Raw genomic sequence first — 17596 nt, 5'->3', positions numbered from 1 at the left:
ATTTTGGAATCCTTTGCAGATGTAGTGGTCATGTGGCAGGGGTCTAATTGAAAGCATACAGAATATGATGATTGGAGGTTGGAGCTTTCTGGAAAGCTAAAAGGATGTATACTCAATTGGTTTGCCCCTCGTTGATCATTTGCCTGAGTACCACTGCATATGATTCAATGATCAGGAGAAGAGCAGCCTTTTTGTGAGAGTGGGGGCAAGAGTCACATGACAAGGACAACAGAGTGAAGGGCTTGAAGAAGCCTGGGACACACCACACCACAGAGAAGCTTAAGAAGCCCTAGGGTTCTCGCCAGATTTCTTGTATTGAGATATGATATGCCTTTATCTAGGAAGCACTTTAGTCAAGTTCTTGTGACAGGCAAAAAACATACTGTATTCTCTGACTCAGCAACGTTTTTCAAGTACTTCCTAAGGTTGAAGTATCAACTAGTGGCTGGCACTACTAGCTCCCTAACAAGACTATTCTGAGCAAATTTGTATTTCAATGAATAGGAGATGTAGGGTAGTTAAAAATTTTTGTTATAGCACAGACAAGAATATGTTATATACAAAAGATAGAGCTATGTTTATTATGGATTCAGTATTGTCCAAGGCACTATGAGAAAAAGAAAGAGGATAAAGACCATACTCTCAAAGAATGGAGATCTAAACAGAGAGAAAACTGATCTGTGTGAAACAAACTAGAATATTCTAGGATGCTGTGATTCAGGGCTACCAGTGGGTCTAGGAGCAGCTTAGGTAAGAAGAGGTTATTGAAGAGAGGAAGAGCCAGTAAAATGTCACTAGTTACTCTGAAAATACCCTCTTAGTATCCTATGCTTTCATATTCTTGATTTCTGAAATCAATGACCTAAATATAGACAGACATGGCAGCTGTTCCTCTGGGTGAGTGAAGATGAAACGAAGGAAAGTAATTTTAATTTGAATGTCAATCAGATTTGGATTCAGGAGAAATTTATCATCCCAGTATCAATATTTCAAATACCAAGGACATTGTAATTATTCATGGAAATCCTGTTTGCCTCAATAATCAGTATATTTCATGCCATGATATGGAAACTAAGTATATGTTGTCTTATAATAGAGGTGTGTGTGTGTGTGTGTGTGTGTGTGTGTGTGTGTGTGTAAGCACTGAAGCTTGAATTCAGGGTTTCACATCTTCCCTTACTTTTCTGCCCTCAAATCTGGCACTCTACCACTTGAGCTACAGGTCCACTTCTGGATTTTTGCTGGTTAATTGTGAAAAGAATCTTATGGACTTTCCTGTCCTGGCTGGCTTCCAACTGATCCTCAGATCTCAGATTCCTGAGTAGCTAGGATTATATGTGAACCACTATCATCTGGGTAAAATAGAGCTTCTAAAAATTCCTCCCTTGAAAGTAATGTAGATCAATACATTAGAAGGGTACATGATTTCTCTGTCTTTCTTGGCGCAAATTTTGCTATTATTATTAACTACTATGCATTTCCTACAGCTTTTAATTGGTGTTACTAGCTGCAACTGATGTAGATTGTTATTATGTGTCTGCAAAAACAACTGAATTAATTTCTCTTGGGCTTGTTATTGGGACTTTAAGGTGTTTTTCCCCTTACATGTCTTTACATTTTGTGATTGTTTTTCAGGTTAAAAAGGGACATGCAAACAAAAATAAATACAACATTTATATTCAATGTTTTAAAACTCATTTCCTTTGGGATCCAGAACATACCTTGTCTGTTCTATCCTTTCCTCCTCTCTCTTCTTAAATCTGTTTCTGCCTCAGTCGTCTGGCACCATCTGGTTATACGGACAGGGCTAGGTTGGCGAGGTTCAGGGATCCCCTATGTTTTCATAGGTATTAGCTTTCCCCACATTAGCGTGGTCACATATTGGAGATAGGGCCAATAAAAAAGGGAAGAAGAGTCTTCAGGGTGAGAAGATGGGAAGATTCTGAAGGCAGAGTGTTAAAGGATTTGGATTTGGCCAGGGCATAAAACCACAGGGTTAAAAACAGGGCTGTAATCCTCTCAAGGGTGCCAGAGCTCAACCCTGGCAGGATGTCTCAGCTTTCAGGACCCCGCGAAATCCAGGTGAGATTAGGCATAGGTGGAAACTCAAAGAGACTTCAGTGGGCCTGACAATTAGGGGGACACAAGAGCCCCCATGGGGTGAACTTGGGTCCTAAGTCTCCCCACCTTTGCGCGCTGAAAGGGACTGGGCTCGAAGCCTCATTCCCAAGCACTGGCAGAGGACTAAGGGTTGGGAGCCACCTCCTCCGCAATCCCCCGCCCTCCGGCGCCGACGCTCCGCGCTCCTGATGGCTCTCCATTGGTCTGTATGCTCGCCAATCCTGGAGAAGCGGTCTTGTGAGTGGGCACTGATTGGTTGAGCCGGCGTTGAGCACCCCCCCCATCGACTCTGGCCCCCCGCCGAGAGGGGGCGTGGCCGCGGCCGTGGCCGGGCCGGGGGCGGCGTCGCTAGCGCCGCTGCGTGCGGTGTGGCTCGGTGCGGAGCGGGGGGCGCCGGTGGCAGCGGGGTGGCGGGACCATGGAGCTCGGAGCGCAGTCCCGGCGCCGGCTGTGGGACTGCAGACCGGTGAGTACGGGCTTTAGCCAGCTTGGTTGCCCGCTCCGGGGCGTCCATCTCTCCTCCGGGCCAGACGACCGACGGGAGCGGGGGAGCGGGAGTCGGGCCCCCCGCGGCCGGGCGAAGTTGCTGCAACGCGTCGCGCGCTCCCTGGCTGGGTGGCCGGGCCCACTGCGGGCCGCGGCGCCGCCCCTGCAGCCCGGCTGCATCCTCCTGGCCGGCTCCCGCGCCTGGTGGGCTTCCCGCCCTAGCCTCGCGGCCCGGCTATCCTCCTCTCCCGCGCCCTTACGAACCTCCAGCACCCCCGCTGCCCGGCGCGCGCCCCGCGAGCGTGGGACAGCCGCCTGCAGGTGGCACCCGGGCCTCTGCTCAAGCCCCACGCAGAAGCTGTCGGCCACCCCTCGGCAGGGAATCTCCGCATCCCTCCCTCGATCCCTCCTGGCTCCGCGCGCCGTGGCTCGCATCTGGCCCAGCCCCGCGTGTTCGCCATCCCCGGGGTCTTGCCCTGCCCTGGCCTTGGCGGCGCCCTCTTGGTGCCCGCTGTGCGTGGCGACTACAAGCGCTAATCCTTCCGAGCTGTCGGTCGGTCGCGGGGGTTCCCGGCATCCGAGGCCAACTCGGCTGTCCGACTGCGGAGTGGGAGGGCAGGGCAGCCCGCCAGTGGCGCTCTGGCTGGGCGAGGGAAGAGAGGTGCGCCGCCTGCGTGCACTGTCCCCGGAGACCCTCCTAGCGCCGGACGCGGGCCGAGGCGCCCGAGCCTCCGGGATGCAGCAGCCGGTGCTTCGGTACTTACCACGCAAAGGGCAATGGCGATTTCTTCCTGTTTTGGCCTCTCTGCGAGGGGTAGTTAGTTCCCGAGTGGAGAACAGAGTTCTTAATTAACAGTAAACTCTGCCAGGGGCCAGGGATGAATAGGGGGGCAGGTCATCTTGGCTGCTGTTAGGTGGAAGAAGGAATTCTTTCTCATTTGAGGACTCCTTTTTAAATATGATTGTCGTCTTCCAGTAATGGTTTTTGAGTTTTCCTAACGCTTTAAAATGACAAGGACACACTCTCTCTCTCTCTCTCTCTCTCTCTCTCTCTCTCTCTCTCTCTCTCTCTCTCTCTCTGTGTGTTGAAGCTGTTAAAATCAAATGCCTATTTTGACTTAAGACTAGGAATGCACATTCTCTAAGAGGAGAGGCTAGCCTTAGAAATATTTAGTATTTTAAAAGTTAGGATAGTCTGAAACTTAAAATGTCTGCCACTCTGTCAAAACCGAGTTCAAAGTGTTACACTTGACTATTTTTGTCTCATCTAGGGGAAATTCTATTGAACAGTGGCTGTTTCTTTTTGTGTTACACTTTACCAAACTTTCCTTGTCTAGTAGAGAAACAATGCTGTGATTCTTTACAGCCAGTTCTTTTTATCTTCTTGAGAGGTTAAACAAGAGAAAGCTGGCTTGACCTTTCCCAAAGGCAATTCTCCATTGTGTAGTCCCAGCTTCCTTCACGAAGTACTCATTTTTCTTCATTTTAAAAGATCCTCTGAATTGCTGTGCATGCAAGTTAGGTCTTTTTAGATGTTTAAAACTCGGTTGGAAAGTTGAGTTGTGTTTGCTGATTGGATCTGTATTACTATTGCTTTAAAACGGTGAAAATAAACTTGTTTTAGAGCTATCTACATATGAGAATTGTTCTTGGAATTCCAGTAACTCATGTGAAGTTAGTTTGTAGTAGTTTTTATCTGTTTATGACCTAATTGTCATTGATGTGCTACAATAATTTTTAAAAATTCTGAAAATAAAGCTGGAACAGTTTACTAAGTGGTCATGCCAATCACATTGATGACCCTATTCTATTGTGAGAGTGCCTTTGTAGACACATACTTTACAGTTTCTATAGAAACCTGCAAGTGACAAGTACTTTTTTTTGTTATTGGGATCTTTTGATTACAACAATTGTCTATTTTAAGTATAAAAAGAGGCATAACGAATATTCATGGGCCTGTATTAGTGGTGTTTAGATTCCAAGAGTTTTCTTTGAAGAATATAGCTTATGTTTCCACTTGGGAGTAGCTCAACATTGCTATATAAATCTTAAATTATTCACTTTCCCTTCTTAGTCTTTTTAAGGGCAAGTTCTGGGTCTTGAACTTAGGGTCAGAACATTCTCACTTACTTGTTGCTGTTGTTGTTTTTACTTAAGACTGGTGCTCTACCACCTGAGCCACAGCTCCAATACCAGTTTTTTGTTGTTGGTTAATTGGAGTCTTATGGACTTTGAATCTGGACCCTCATATCTCTGCCTCATGAGTAGCTAAGATTATAGACCTGAGCCACTGGTGCCTGCTGCTGCTGATTTTATATATATATATATATATACACACATATATGTATATATATGTATATATATGTATGAGTGTACACACACATATAACACATACATACATACACACACTTTTTTTTTTTTTTGCCAGTCCTGGGGCTTGAATTCAGTGCCTGAGCACTGTCCCTGGCTTCCTTTTGCTCAAGGCTGGCACTCTACCATTTGAGCCATAGTGCCATTTCTAGCTCTTTCTGTTTATGTGGTGCTGAGGAATTGAACCCAGGGCTTCATGCATGCTAGGTAAGCACTCTACCACTAAGCCACTTTCCCAGCTCCTATATATTTACTTTTAAAGTTAAGTGTGTGTGTGTGTGTGTGTATGTGTGTGTGTATCAAATGCTGCTTCCAGTCTATGGATTCTACTTCAGATTTGGTTCTTTACCTGTACCTGTGACTTAATCTTATACTCGCCATTCAGGAATAGTTTACTCTAGTAATATATAATTAATGCACATTGTAAACGAAATTGAATGTCAGTTTAGAATCATGGACTAAAATGTTTTTATTTTCTTACTCCTTTCTTATTGCCACCCTAGTCTTGTTTGTTTTTTCCAGTGTGACTATACTTAATATTACAGGGTGTATCCTTCCAGTTTTTTTTTGTCTTTCAATGACCTTTTATATTCAAAATTTGGCTAATGAATCCCTGTTAAGTACTGGACACTTTTAATTGCTAGGGATGCAGTAATAAAAGAGGAGAGCTTTTAAGATGTTCATAATCTTTCATGATAATGCAGTGTCATAAGTACTGTGATAGAGACAGTAATAAGTGAGTGAAAGATGGATGAGCCTCATAGGAATGACCTAATGTATTCATTCCCTTGATTCAATCCTATAGTATACCTTAGAGTTTGTAATGTATGGTGAGGATAAATAGGTAATAAATATATAGATAAAAGTAGGTAATAAATAATAAATACATGGCAAATAGGACAGATATCTGCTAGCCATTGATGAGCTTGTTGTTCAGGGATTAGACATTCTAACCATTGGTTACAGTGCAGACCTTGAAAGGGACCAGCTGTGGGAGTGTAAAGGAGGACCACAGGCCTGACCTGAAACTTGAGGGACTGGTCTGAGAGATGAGAAAAGCCTCTTGGCGGAGCTAAGTCCAAGGGAATTGGTCAAAGTCTGAGGAAACTGTGTACAAGCTGATAGTCAGGATACATTGGACCAACTAAAAATGAACACAGGTTTAGTGTTTGTGGCAAGGTGCAGAGGCAGGGAAGTAGTAAACATTGAAAGATGAGGATAATTAGAATAATTAGGTGCCTTCTTCCCTGCAGGCAGTCCTGTTTGATGGTGTTTGGATGCACCTATGTGTAATAGGAGTCAAGTGAGACATTCTGAGTAAAAGATGAACATGGTCAGATATGTCCTCTGTTGAATGGATTCAAGTTGGAAGGTGGGAGGATTTAATAGGTAGAATTTCTGGGAGTTGGTCCTTGGATGAGTATGCATGAGGCAGGGGGACTGGGAGAGGAAGGGCTTTAGGGGAATGCCTGATTGCTGTGGGTGGTTTGAGGATGGTACTGTGCTTTCATGCTTAAATAGGGGTTAACAACATGCACTGGGCTGGGGTGCCAGAGATGGTGATGTGTTATGTTCACAGGTTAAATTTCAGGTATGTGTGGAACATGATGTCTGCTGGCTGCATTAGGGATCTGGATATCAGGCGATGTCCTGAGTGGAGATGGAAATTTGAGAGTTCCTGTTCTAGCACAGGCCGAGGTGCTACAGGGAAGTCATAGAGAGGGGTGGTGTTTTAAAGAGTGGAGGAAAGCACAGTGACAAGTCACACCACTACCATCTCAAGATAATGAAGTTTCTAAACCAAATGACATCCTACTCCCTTCTATTCATGGCTTCATCTTTGTAAAGAGGAGTTTTTGGTGGTTGGTTGCTGTACCATGGGAAAATTGGTATGGAACAGGAAATGACCAGGACTACAGACCTGAGCTTGGAAACTGTTCAGAGAGAGGAGAAAAGCCTTCAAGAGGAAGTGCCTGAGAAGAAATTGATCAACGTGTGGGCTGAGGACAGCCTGTATAAAGAGATGACTAAGGAAAATCAGCGCAGAACAGGAAATGAGGGAGGCTGTGTCTAGCCAGACTGAGCTTTGAGAAATTGTAAAGTCAGTGCTCAGTAGTAAATACTTGAGACTGTTTAATAAAGAGATAAGAATTTAATTTTTCCCTCAATTTGAAGCATACCTTGTTCAAATTGGTATGAAATTGTTAAGACATCAATACTTATGTTAATAGCCTCATTATTCAGTAAGCATTTCTTTTGCCCTGAGATGACCTAGATGCAGTGAACACATCTGTCCTTGTCTGTATTTGTTAGTGGAGGCTATTGAAATGCATAGGCTATTCAAGGAGCAGGTATAAAGTAGGAAAAGGAGTGAGATACAAAGATCTTAGAAACTGTTGTATTTGCTAGACACATATATCTGTACTGAGAAAGAGGAGGTCATGGTGTCCAAGAGAACCCCAGCTAAGAGGGAGTGCTTGGCAGGCAGGAGGTCATTGGTAACTTAGGGGTAGCAGTGACAGACAATACAGTAATGATACAGTTTGGATCAGAGCCAGGAGGTCCAGCTGTACCTGTATTCAGTAGTGAGTAGGAGTCAAGAAGTGGAATCCCGGATATTCAGACTGCCTCACTCAAGAAACGTGGTGGTAACGAATAGCTACTGAGGCTTTTTCTCTCTTTTTCTCTTCTTCCTTCCCCTCTGTCTTCCCACACCTCCATCTTGCACAGGCCACGTTTGCTCTCCTCCCAATAAAGCTTTTCTGCCTGAAGAAAAAAGTAGCTACAGAGAGGATGGGCAAAGAAGTTCCTTAGTGGGTTTCGGCTGTTACATGGAAGGCTTTAAGCATGTTTAAATGCGGATAAAGAACCAAGAGGGAGAAGATATTGGGGAGAGGTCCCATTAGATGGTGGTGAAAAGGTATCCTTGGGTTCAGGCTTTGGATGTGAACTAGGCATCTTGGCAAGGAATCCTGTGAGCCTAAGAAGTAAAGATACTAAAGGAGGGGAGCTCATCAGGATAGGCAGTTCGCTTTAAAACTTGAGAAAAGAGTGGGGTACATAGCTTGGAGGAGCTGTTGGGTTTGCAAGACTGAGGAAAAGGCAGTCATGTAGAAGAGGAAAGGGCATTAAATAGTGAAAGTACTTGGTGCAGCATGATTTTTTTTTTAAAGCAATGACTTTTTTGTGTGTGTGTGTGTGTATATATGTGTGTGTATGTTTGTGTATGCATATGTGCTGGTTCTGGGGCTTAAATTCAGGGCCTGAGCCCTGTTCCTGAGCTTTTTTTTTTTGCTCTGTCACTTGAGCCATATATCCTCTTCCAGCTTGTGTGTGTGTGTGTGTGTGTGTGTGTGTGTGTGTGTGTGTGTTTAATTGGAGATGAGTCTCACAGACTTAACTGCTCCAGCTGGCTTTGAACTGTGATCCTCAGATCTCAGCCTCCTGAGTAGCTAGGATTGTAGGCCAGCAGTACCTGGATTTATATATTTGTTTTGACCTAGTATTGGCACTTGAATTAATTATTTTTTCCTGTTTTTGGCTGCCACTCTTAACACCGAAGGCTTACCTCCAGTCTGGTCTTTTGCTTGTTATTTTGGAGGTGGAATCTTGTGGACATTTCTTGTCCATTTTGGCTTTAAACTTCAGTTCTCCAGATCTTAGCCTGCAGAGTAGCTAGGATTAGGCATGAGCCATTGGGGCTCAGCTAAATTATTTGTTCTTAAAGAAAATCTCTCTCTCTCTCTCTCTCTCTCTCTCTCTCTCTCTCTCTCTCTCTCTCTCTCTCTCTGTGTGTGTGTGTGTGTGTGTGTGTGTGTGTGTGTGTTCTGAGGCTTGAATTCATGACCTGTGTGTATACTGCCCCTGAGCCTCTTTATATTCAATGCTGTACCACTTGAGCCACAGCACCATTTCTGGCTTTTTCTGAGTATTTTGAAGCCCAGGCTGACTTTAACTGTTATCTTCAGATCTTAGCCTCCTGAGTAGCTAGGATTACAGGTTTGAGCCATGGGTGCCCGGCTAAGAACAGGTTTTTTTCCATTCTCAATATATAACAGGGTTGTTTGGTCCTTTTCAAGGTGAGTCCACTGGCCTGACCTTGCCTTTTTTCCCTGGGTGCTCCTTGAGGTCATGTTCCTGTGGCAGACTGTCCCTCCTTTGCTGTCCTGTTCTTCATCTGATGAATAAATACTCTGTTGATGCAGTCGCTTTACTCTTCTGAAGGCCAGCTACATATTTTTCCTTTCCTTTTCTTTTTGTGTCAGAGACGGTCCTCCTATCTTTGCTAAATGTCCTTAGATAGAACTTAGATGGAATGATTTTTTCATGCCCAGATTTCATTCTTCATCTTTGGAGCCAGCCCTGCAGTTCCTCGTTTTTCCTTGGATCAGTGTCTGCCCCAGGGTTTAGCTCTCTTCTTCTTTGGATTTCTTTTTTTAAAGTTTAAACATCCCAGATATGTCAGGTGTCCTCTCATCTTTCAGGTCTTGAGCTTCTAGGTCTTGACTCTGAGCTTAGTATTTGGGATCTTCTTTTTGTTTTCTTCCAAGACAGGGACTCACTTGGTATCTGCCACTTTTGCTCATTAGCTATCACTTTATCACCTGAGCCACGCCTCCAGTCCCTGCGATCAGTTTTTAATTTGTGCTTTCTGAAAAGTACAAATTTTCCCTGAGGTCTGTTCCAATGGTATGGTTTAGCTTTCTGAAAGAGTGATCTTGAAATTGATCTGAAAATTTCTTCTGTCATATTACATATTCTTGAACTGTGTTCCCATTTTATTTTATGTTTTTTCTTTTCGCTTTTGTTTTAATTTTCCCTTTCAGTCAGTGTGGTAGCTATTATCATAAAGAATACTAGAAATAACCAATTAAAAGAGAAAAGGTTTGTTTTAATTTAGAGTTTTAGCGGTTTTAGTACGTGACCCATTGGCTCTGTTGCTTTGGGGCCTGTGGCAAGGCACACTCATGGTGGGAGTGTGTGATGGAGGAAGAATGGTAGCTTCATGGCTTGGATGTTAGGGAGAGAAAGAGAAAGTGACTGGGTTCTCACAGTGCCCCTTGAGGGCATGCCTTTAGATACCTAAAACCTTCAACTAGACCCCATGTCTTAAAAGATTTTACCACCTTCCAGTAGCATCACTCTGAGGACTAACCTTTTAAAACATGGACCTTTGAGGAAATTCCAGATCTACAGACTATAATGTTTTGAATGCCTACTTTCAGATTATTCTAGTTATTGGTGATGTCCAAACTTCTACTCTCAAAGCATATACAGTATCCTTTATCTAGGCTGCTGGAGACCGAAAGATTTTTTCTTGGGGCTGCGGATATGGCCTAGTGGCAAGAGAGCTTGCCTCATATACATGAGGCCCTGGGTTCAATTCCCCAGCACCACATATACAGAAAATGGCCAGAAGTGGTGCTGTGGCTCAAGTGGCAGAGTGCTAGCCTTGAGCAAAAAGAAGCCAGGGACAGTGCTCAGGCCCTGAGTTCAAGCCCAGGACTGGCCAAAAAAAAAAAAAAAAAGAAGAAGAAAGATTTTTTCTTTTTTTAATTTTAGAATATTAATGTATTCATAAAGAGACATCTTGGGAATGAGATTCAAGTCCAAACATAGACTTCATTTGTGTTTCATATATGCTGTGTTCACATGGCTTCAAGGTAGTTTTATACAATATTTTAAATAATTTTGTTCATGGAATAAGGTTTCATGATGGATAATTTTCTACTGTGGCATCACATTGGTGCTTAGAAGAGGTAAGATTTTTGGAGTGCTTTGGATTTTTGGCTTAGCATTCTCTGGAGGTAAAATAGGATAAGTGGTCTTGCTGATTAGCTCGAAAAATCCCATGGTCAGGAGCTAGATAACATGGTATCTGAGAGGCAATTGGTACTCTGTGTGTGTGTGTGTGTGTGTGTGTGTGTGTGTGTGTGTGTATTCTTCTTGTTACAAATCTGCTCTGCTAAAGTCAACTGTTCAGATTTTCACCTTGGTTAGAAGTGATAACGTGCTTCCTCCCATCAGTAGGTAGGATTCCAGGCATGAGTCATCAATGCCCAGTCATTTTTTTGCAATTTTAATTATGGTTAGACTTCTTGAGTTTCGACCTTGGGTACTTTTGTTTTCTGGAAATTGAAAGCTGTGTTGAATTTTAAAAAGTTGTACCAAAGCCTGGTGCTGGTGCTGGTGGCTCATGCTTGGAATCCTAGCTACTCAGGAGGCTGAGATAGGAGGATCATTGCTCAAAGCCAAACCAGGCAAAGAAATCCATGAGACTTTTCAGACCAAAAGGCTGGAAGTAGAGCTATGGCTAAAGTGGTAGAATGCCAGCCTTGAGCAAAAATCTCAGTGACAGTGCCTAGGCCCTGAGTTCAGGCCCTAGGATTGGCAGGTACACACACACACACACACACACACACACACACACACACACACACACACGTGCACGCACACAGACATACACACACAAACATACAACATTGTGCCAGTATGTGTTGGAGATTTTATTACCATGTTGTAGCAGTTTCATGTAGCAGTTCATTTCTTAGTGTCTTCACATCAAGTGTTGTTATGCATTTTGGGCATATAATCAGTTTAGTGAAATTACATTGCAGTGCCGAAGCATAGATGCTATTGTGAATTTGAATCCAAGCAGCCATATCTTATCAACTAAGGTGATGAAATGATGCAGTAGATAGTCAATGTGTATTTTTATGCTGACTGAAAGCATGTATTTTGACTGATGATTTTGTAATGCTCAGGATATCAGGATAACTGTAATTTATAAAATCTCATCTGAGTTACTTTGTCTTACTAAAAATCTCCCATGTTTTTCGGCCTGTCAAATGATGTACATAATGAGGTTGCATTTATTTTTTTATCTGTTTTGTTATGTAGTTCTGTGTTAGAGTAGTACTTAAGTAGGTTAAGTTCTGTTACTCTTTGCTGGGCCACATTCTGTCCTAAGTTTAGAATTGATGTTGATGGAGCGGCTCATGCATTTAAATTGCTTCCTGTGATGAGTGGAAGAAACTCACCGCACTGAGGAATGATATTCACCAGAACCGTGGGGGGAGGGGGGAGAAAGAGAGTGGGGAGGGAGATATCAAATCATGCTTACATTTGTATCATTCTGAGATGGCCTGTCACTTATTTTAGCAAGAGGAGAAAGGCTGATTTTCTATTTGAAATATAAGAGCTTGATTTTGTCCATCCTCAATATATTTACATTATATTTTATAACTAATGGTAGAATTTAAAAGCATATCTGTGTTCGTGGATTTCTGTGCTATTTGTCTCCATTTTTATATATCTTTTAGAGTTAATGATCCTGGTTTTTTCTTTAATACCACAGATACACAGAAATCCTCCAATCCCCAAGTCACCTGTCATTAGGTTTTTTTTTTTTTTTTTTTTTTTTTGGTGTTTTTTTTTATTTTTATTTTTTATTTATTTATTTTTTTTAATTATCAATTGAACATAAAATTTTTTTTTTTACAAGGTGCTGTGCAAAGAGGGTGCAGTTACATAGTAGGGCATTGTGTACATTTCTTGTGATATCTTACAACCTGTTTTCCCATCCCTTGTCTAGGTCAGGTAGACCCATATGCAGTATACAATGTATCAAGCACATATACAGTGTTCACAGACTTGGTCTCTACTGTCTCTCCATCTCCCTTTGTTAACAGTCATATATCAGGGAGATCATGCCCCTTTGTTTTCTGTGTTCTAGGCTTGTCTCACTCAACATTATTTGTTCGAGTTCTGACCATTTCCCTGCAAATAACAATATTTCACCATTCCTAATCGCTATGTAGTATTCCATTGTGTATAAGTACCATATTTTTTGGATCCATTCATCTGTGGAGGGGCATCTGGGTTGTTTCCAAATTTTGGCTATTGTGAATTGTGCTGCGATAAACATGGAAGTACAAATGTTCTTTTGATATCTTGGGTTTTGCTGTTTAGGATAGATGCCTAGGAGTGGTATGGCTGGGTCATAGGGTAGGTCTATATTGAGCTTTTTGAGAAACCTCCATACTGTTCTCCAAAGTGGCTGTACTAATTTGCACTCCCACCAACAATGGAGAAGGGTTCCTCTTTCCCCACAGCCCCTCCAGCATTTGTTGTTTCCTGAGTTCAGAGTATAGGCCATTCTAACTGGGGTGAGGTGGTATCTCAGGGTTGTTTTTATTTGCATTTCCTTTACTAGCAGGGATGTTGAGCATTTCCTCATGTGTTTCTTTGCCATTTTTATATCTTCTCTTGTGAAGTCTCTCTTTAGCTCTTTTGCCCATTTCCTAATAGGTTTATTGGGCTTGGAGGGGCTTAGTTTTTTGAGTTCTCTGTAGATGACAGATATCAGGCCTTTGTCTGTTGCTGTGCTGGTAAATATCCTTTCCCATATCGTTGGCTGTCTTTCTATTTTGGTGGCTATGACCTTAGCTGTGCAGAAACTTTTTAATTTGTAGTAGTCCCATTTGTTGAGTCTTTCCCCTATTTGTTGTGCGCCTGGGACTCTATTCAGGAAGTTCCTTCCTGTGCCTATAAGTTCTAGTGTCTTTCCTACTCTGTCCTTCAGTAGTTTCAAGGATTCAGGTCTGATGTTGAGGTCCTTGATCCATTTTGAGTTGATCTTGGTGCATGGTGATAGGCTTGGGTCTACTTTGAGTTTTCTGCATATGGCTGCCCAGTTCTCCCAGCACCAGTAGTTGAAGAGGCTATGTTTATTCCATTGTATGTCTTTAGCTCCTTTGTCGAATATCAGTTGGCTGTAAGAGTGCGGTTTTATTTCTGGGTCTTCAATTCTAATCCACTGGTCTTCCGATCTGTTTTTATACCAATACCATGCTGTTTTTGTTATGATGGCCTTGTAGTAGAGCTTGAAGTCTGGTATGGTGATACCTCCTGCACTATGTTTTTTGCCTAGAATTGCTTTGGCTATTCTAGGTTTTTTGCTGTTCCATATGAACTTATGGATTGGTTTCTCTATTTCAGTGAAGAATGTGGCTGGGATTTTGATAGGTATTGCATTGAATTTGTATAACAATTTGGGCAGTATGGCCATTTTCACTATATTGATTCTGCCTACCCATGAGCATGGGAGGTCTTTCCATCTCCTTGTGTCTTCTTTGATTTCCCTTATTAGATTTTTGTAGTTTTCATTGAATAGGTCCGTCACGTCCTTGGTTAAGTTGATCCCTAGGTACTTTATTCTTTTTTTGGCTACTGTAAATGGAATCGTTTCCATAATTTCCTTTTCTGTTTGTCTATTGCTGGTGTACAGAAAAGCTGCTGACTTTTGTGGATTGATTTTGTATCCTGCTACTTTGCCAAATTGGTTTATTAGATGTAGGAGTTTGGGTACTGAGTTTTTTGGGTCCTTGAGATATAAGATCATGTCGTCTGCGAATAGGGATAACTTGATTTCTTCCTTGCCGATGTGGATCCCTTTGATGTCCTCCTCTTGCCTTATTGCTATGGCTAGGGATTCCAGTACTATGTTGAACAGAAGTGGGGAGAGTGGGCATCCTTGTCTTGTTCCTGTGTTTAGGGGGAATGATTTAAGTTTCTCTCCATTTAATATGATATTAGCAGTTGGTCTGTTGTATATGGCTTTTATTGTTTTGAGGAATGTTCCATCTATTCCTGTTCTCTCCAAAGCTTTTAATAGGTATGGATGTTGTATTTTGTCAAAGGCTTTTTGGGCATCGACTGAGATAACAATGTGATTCTTGATTTTAGTTCTGTTTATGTGGTGAATTACATTGATTGATTTACGGATGTTGAACCATCCTTGTGACTGAGGGATGAAGCCTACTTGGTCATGATGTATGATATTCTTGATCACTTTCTGGATCCTGTTAGCTAATATTTTATTGAGGAGCTTTGCATCTGTGTTCATTAGTGATATTGGTCTGTAGTTCTCTTTTTTTGTTGGATCTTTGCCTGGTTTGGGGATGAGTATGATATTAGCTTCGTAGAATGAGTTCGGGATTTTTCCCTCCGTTTCTATTTCGCGGAAGAGTTTGAGGAGTATTGGAATTAGCTCCTCACTAAAGGTTTTGTAGAATTCATTGGTGAATCCATCTGGGCCTGGGCTTTTCTTAGTAGGGAGGTTCTTGATTACCTCCTGTATCTCACCGTAAGTTATTGGTTTATTTAGTTGATTTATTTCTTCTTGGTTCAGTTTGGGCAGTTTGTACTTCTCTAAGAATTGATCCATTTCTGTAAAATTATTGTTTTTTGTTGAGTAGAGGTTTTGGAAATAGCTCCTTATGATTGTTTGAATATCGTGTGTATTTGTTGTAATTTTTCCTGTGGAGTCCCTGATTTTACGTATATGAGTCTCTTCTCTTCTTTTTTTTGTGAGTCTTGCAAGGGGTCTGTCAATTTTGTTTATTTTCTCAAAGAACCAGCTTTTAGTCTTATTTATTTGTTGAATGGTCTTTCTATTTTCAATCAGATTTATCTCTTCTTTAATCTTTGTAATCTCTCCCCTCCTAGTCGTTTTAGATTCTGTCATTTCTTGTTTCTCCAGTTGTTTTAGTTTCATCGTGAGGGTATTCACCTGCTCTGCTTCCATTCTTTTAATGTGGGTACTGAGTGCAATGATCTTGCCCCTCAGTACTGCCTTAGCTGTGTCCCATAGGTTTCTTTGTGATGTGTTTTCTTTGTCATTGTGGCTTATGAATTCGTTGATTTCATCTTTAATTTGATCTGTGGCCCAAGTGTTGGATAGCAGCGTGGGGTTTAGCCTCCAAGAGTGTGTATAGGCTCTGTGGTATCCTTTGTTGTTGAGGGTTACCTTTAATCCACTGTGATCAGATATAATACATGGGATGATGTCAATTCTTTTGTATTTGCTGAGGTTCTTTGTGTGGGCTATGACGTGGTCTATTTTGGAATATGATCCATGGGCTGCTGAAAAGAAGGTGTATTGGGTCTCTGTAGGGTGGAAGGTTCTATATAGGTCTGTTAGATCCATTTGGGCAATGGTGTTATTTAGGTCCTCAGCTCCCTTACTAATCCTCTGGGTGTTGGATCTGTCTCTTGGAGAGAGAGGAGTATTAAAGTCACCCACTATGATTGTGTTTGCATCTATCTTGCTCTGTAATTCTGTGAGAATTTGCTTGACATATGTCGGGCCTCTTTTGTTCGGTGAGTATACATTTATCACCGTGATGTCTTGATTCTGGATTTTTCCTTGTATCAATATGTAGTGTCCTTCTTTGTCTTTTTGAGTGGACCTTAAAGAGATATCCAGCTTGTCTGAGATCAGGATGGCTACACCTGCCGTTTTGGTGGGTGCATTTGCTTGGTAGATCTTGCTCCATCCTTTCATTCGAAGCCTGTTTTTGTCCCTTGCTGTAAGGTGGGTCTCTTGTAGACAACAGATGTCAACTTTTTGCTTGCGGATCCATTCTGCCAGTCTGCTCCTCTTGATCGGGGAGTTTAAGCCATTTATATTTAAAGAGATCAAGGATAAGGGTGTTTTTTCTCCTTCCATTTTCTTGTTGGGCTGTTTTTTCCTGTTGTTTTTTTTTTTTTCTTCTTGTCTTTAGTGAGCTTGTGATTCTGCTGGACTTTGGCTATTGAAGTTTCTTTCTGAATCTGTCTGTGTGTCTTTTACGATCTCTGTTGGGTGGGCTTCCCCTCTTAATATTCGCTGTAGGGCTGGTTTTTTATTCACATACTCCTTTAGCTCCTCTTTGGTGTGGAAAGATCTGGTTCTCCCTTCGAATGTGAACTCCAGTTTCGCTGGATATTTGATCCGAGGTTGTAAATTGTTATTCTGAAGTACTTGGATGGTGTTCTTCCACTCACTTCGAGCTTGGTAAGTTTGTGTGGATAAGTCGGATGTTATTCGAATCCTCTTCCCATTGAAAAAAGTTTCCTTCTTCGCTTTGGCTGAATTCAGAATTTGCTCTTTAATCTTGAGGTCTGTAGTCTTGAATATTATGTGCCTTGGGGTGGTTTTCCTGGGGTCTGGCCTGCCAGGTGTCCTATAGGCTTCGGTTACCTGGATGGGGTCCCCTGTGAGATTGGGGAAGTTTTCTGCAATAACTTTATTGAGAACATGATTAAGCCCTCTGCTCTGATATTCGGCTCCTTCTTCTATTCCAATTATACGCAGATTATATCTCTTGTCTTTGTCCATTAGTTCCTGGAGTAATCTTCCCTGAAGCTTCACCTTTTCTTGGAGTGTGGTCATTTTCTGGTTGTTGTCAGCTGCTTCATCGTCCAGGCGAGAGATTCTGGATTCCATATGGTCCACTCTTTGTGTTATGGTTTCAATTGCGGAGTTTATGGATGTCAGAGAGCTATTCATGGTTGTCATATCAGCTCTGATCGTGGAAATTTCTTCCTTTAAAGAGTTGTATTTTAAATCTATTTTTTCATGCATTTCAATTCTCAGGGTGTGGAGATTTTCTTTAAAGGCGGCTTGCATTATATCCATTTTTGCTTCCATTTCTTTAAACGAGGCTTGCATTGTATCCAGTTTTGCTTCCATTTCTTTCTTGGCTTCCTGGGTGTCCTTCCAGATTTCCGCTCTAAACTCCTGGAATTGTTTTCTGATTTCATTTCTGACGGTTTCGATCATTCCTGTTAACAT

At 42.2% G+C, this 17596-nt stretch overlaps 1 protein-coding gene across 3 annotated transcripts in view; it reads left to right on the top strand.

The window, feature by feature from the left end:
* The first annotated feature begins 2459 nt into the window (after window positions 1-2459).
* Wasf3 (WASP family member 3) overlaps window positions 2460-17596 on the top strand; it is a 140022-nt gene continuing 124885 nt past the window's right edge. For 2 of the 3 annotated variants that reach the window (XM_048341610.1, XM_048341608.1), the window contains exon 1: window positions 2466-2587. The gene's annotated coding sequence lies outside the window, so the exon portion shown is untranslated. Of the gene's footprint in view, window positions 2588-17596 lie in introns of all 3 variants that reach the window. The other variant, XM_048341609.1, reaches the window with a different exon arrangement.

This window comes from Perognathus longimembris, chromosome 3, assembly GCF_023159225.1.
Source record: "Perognathus longimembris pacificus isolate PPM17 chromosome 3, ASM2315922v1, whole genome shotgun sequence".
Classification (NCBI taxonomy): Eukaryota; Metazoa; Chordata; class Mammalia; order Rodentia; family Heteromyidae; genus Perognathus; species Perognathus longimembris.
Note: the sequence above shows the minus strand (reverse complement) of the source record. Positions and strands in the feature narration are given on the sequence as shown.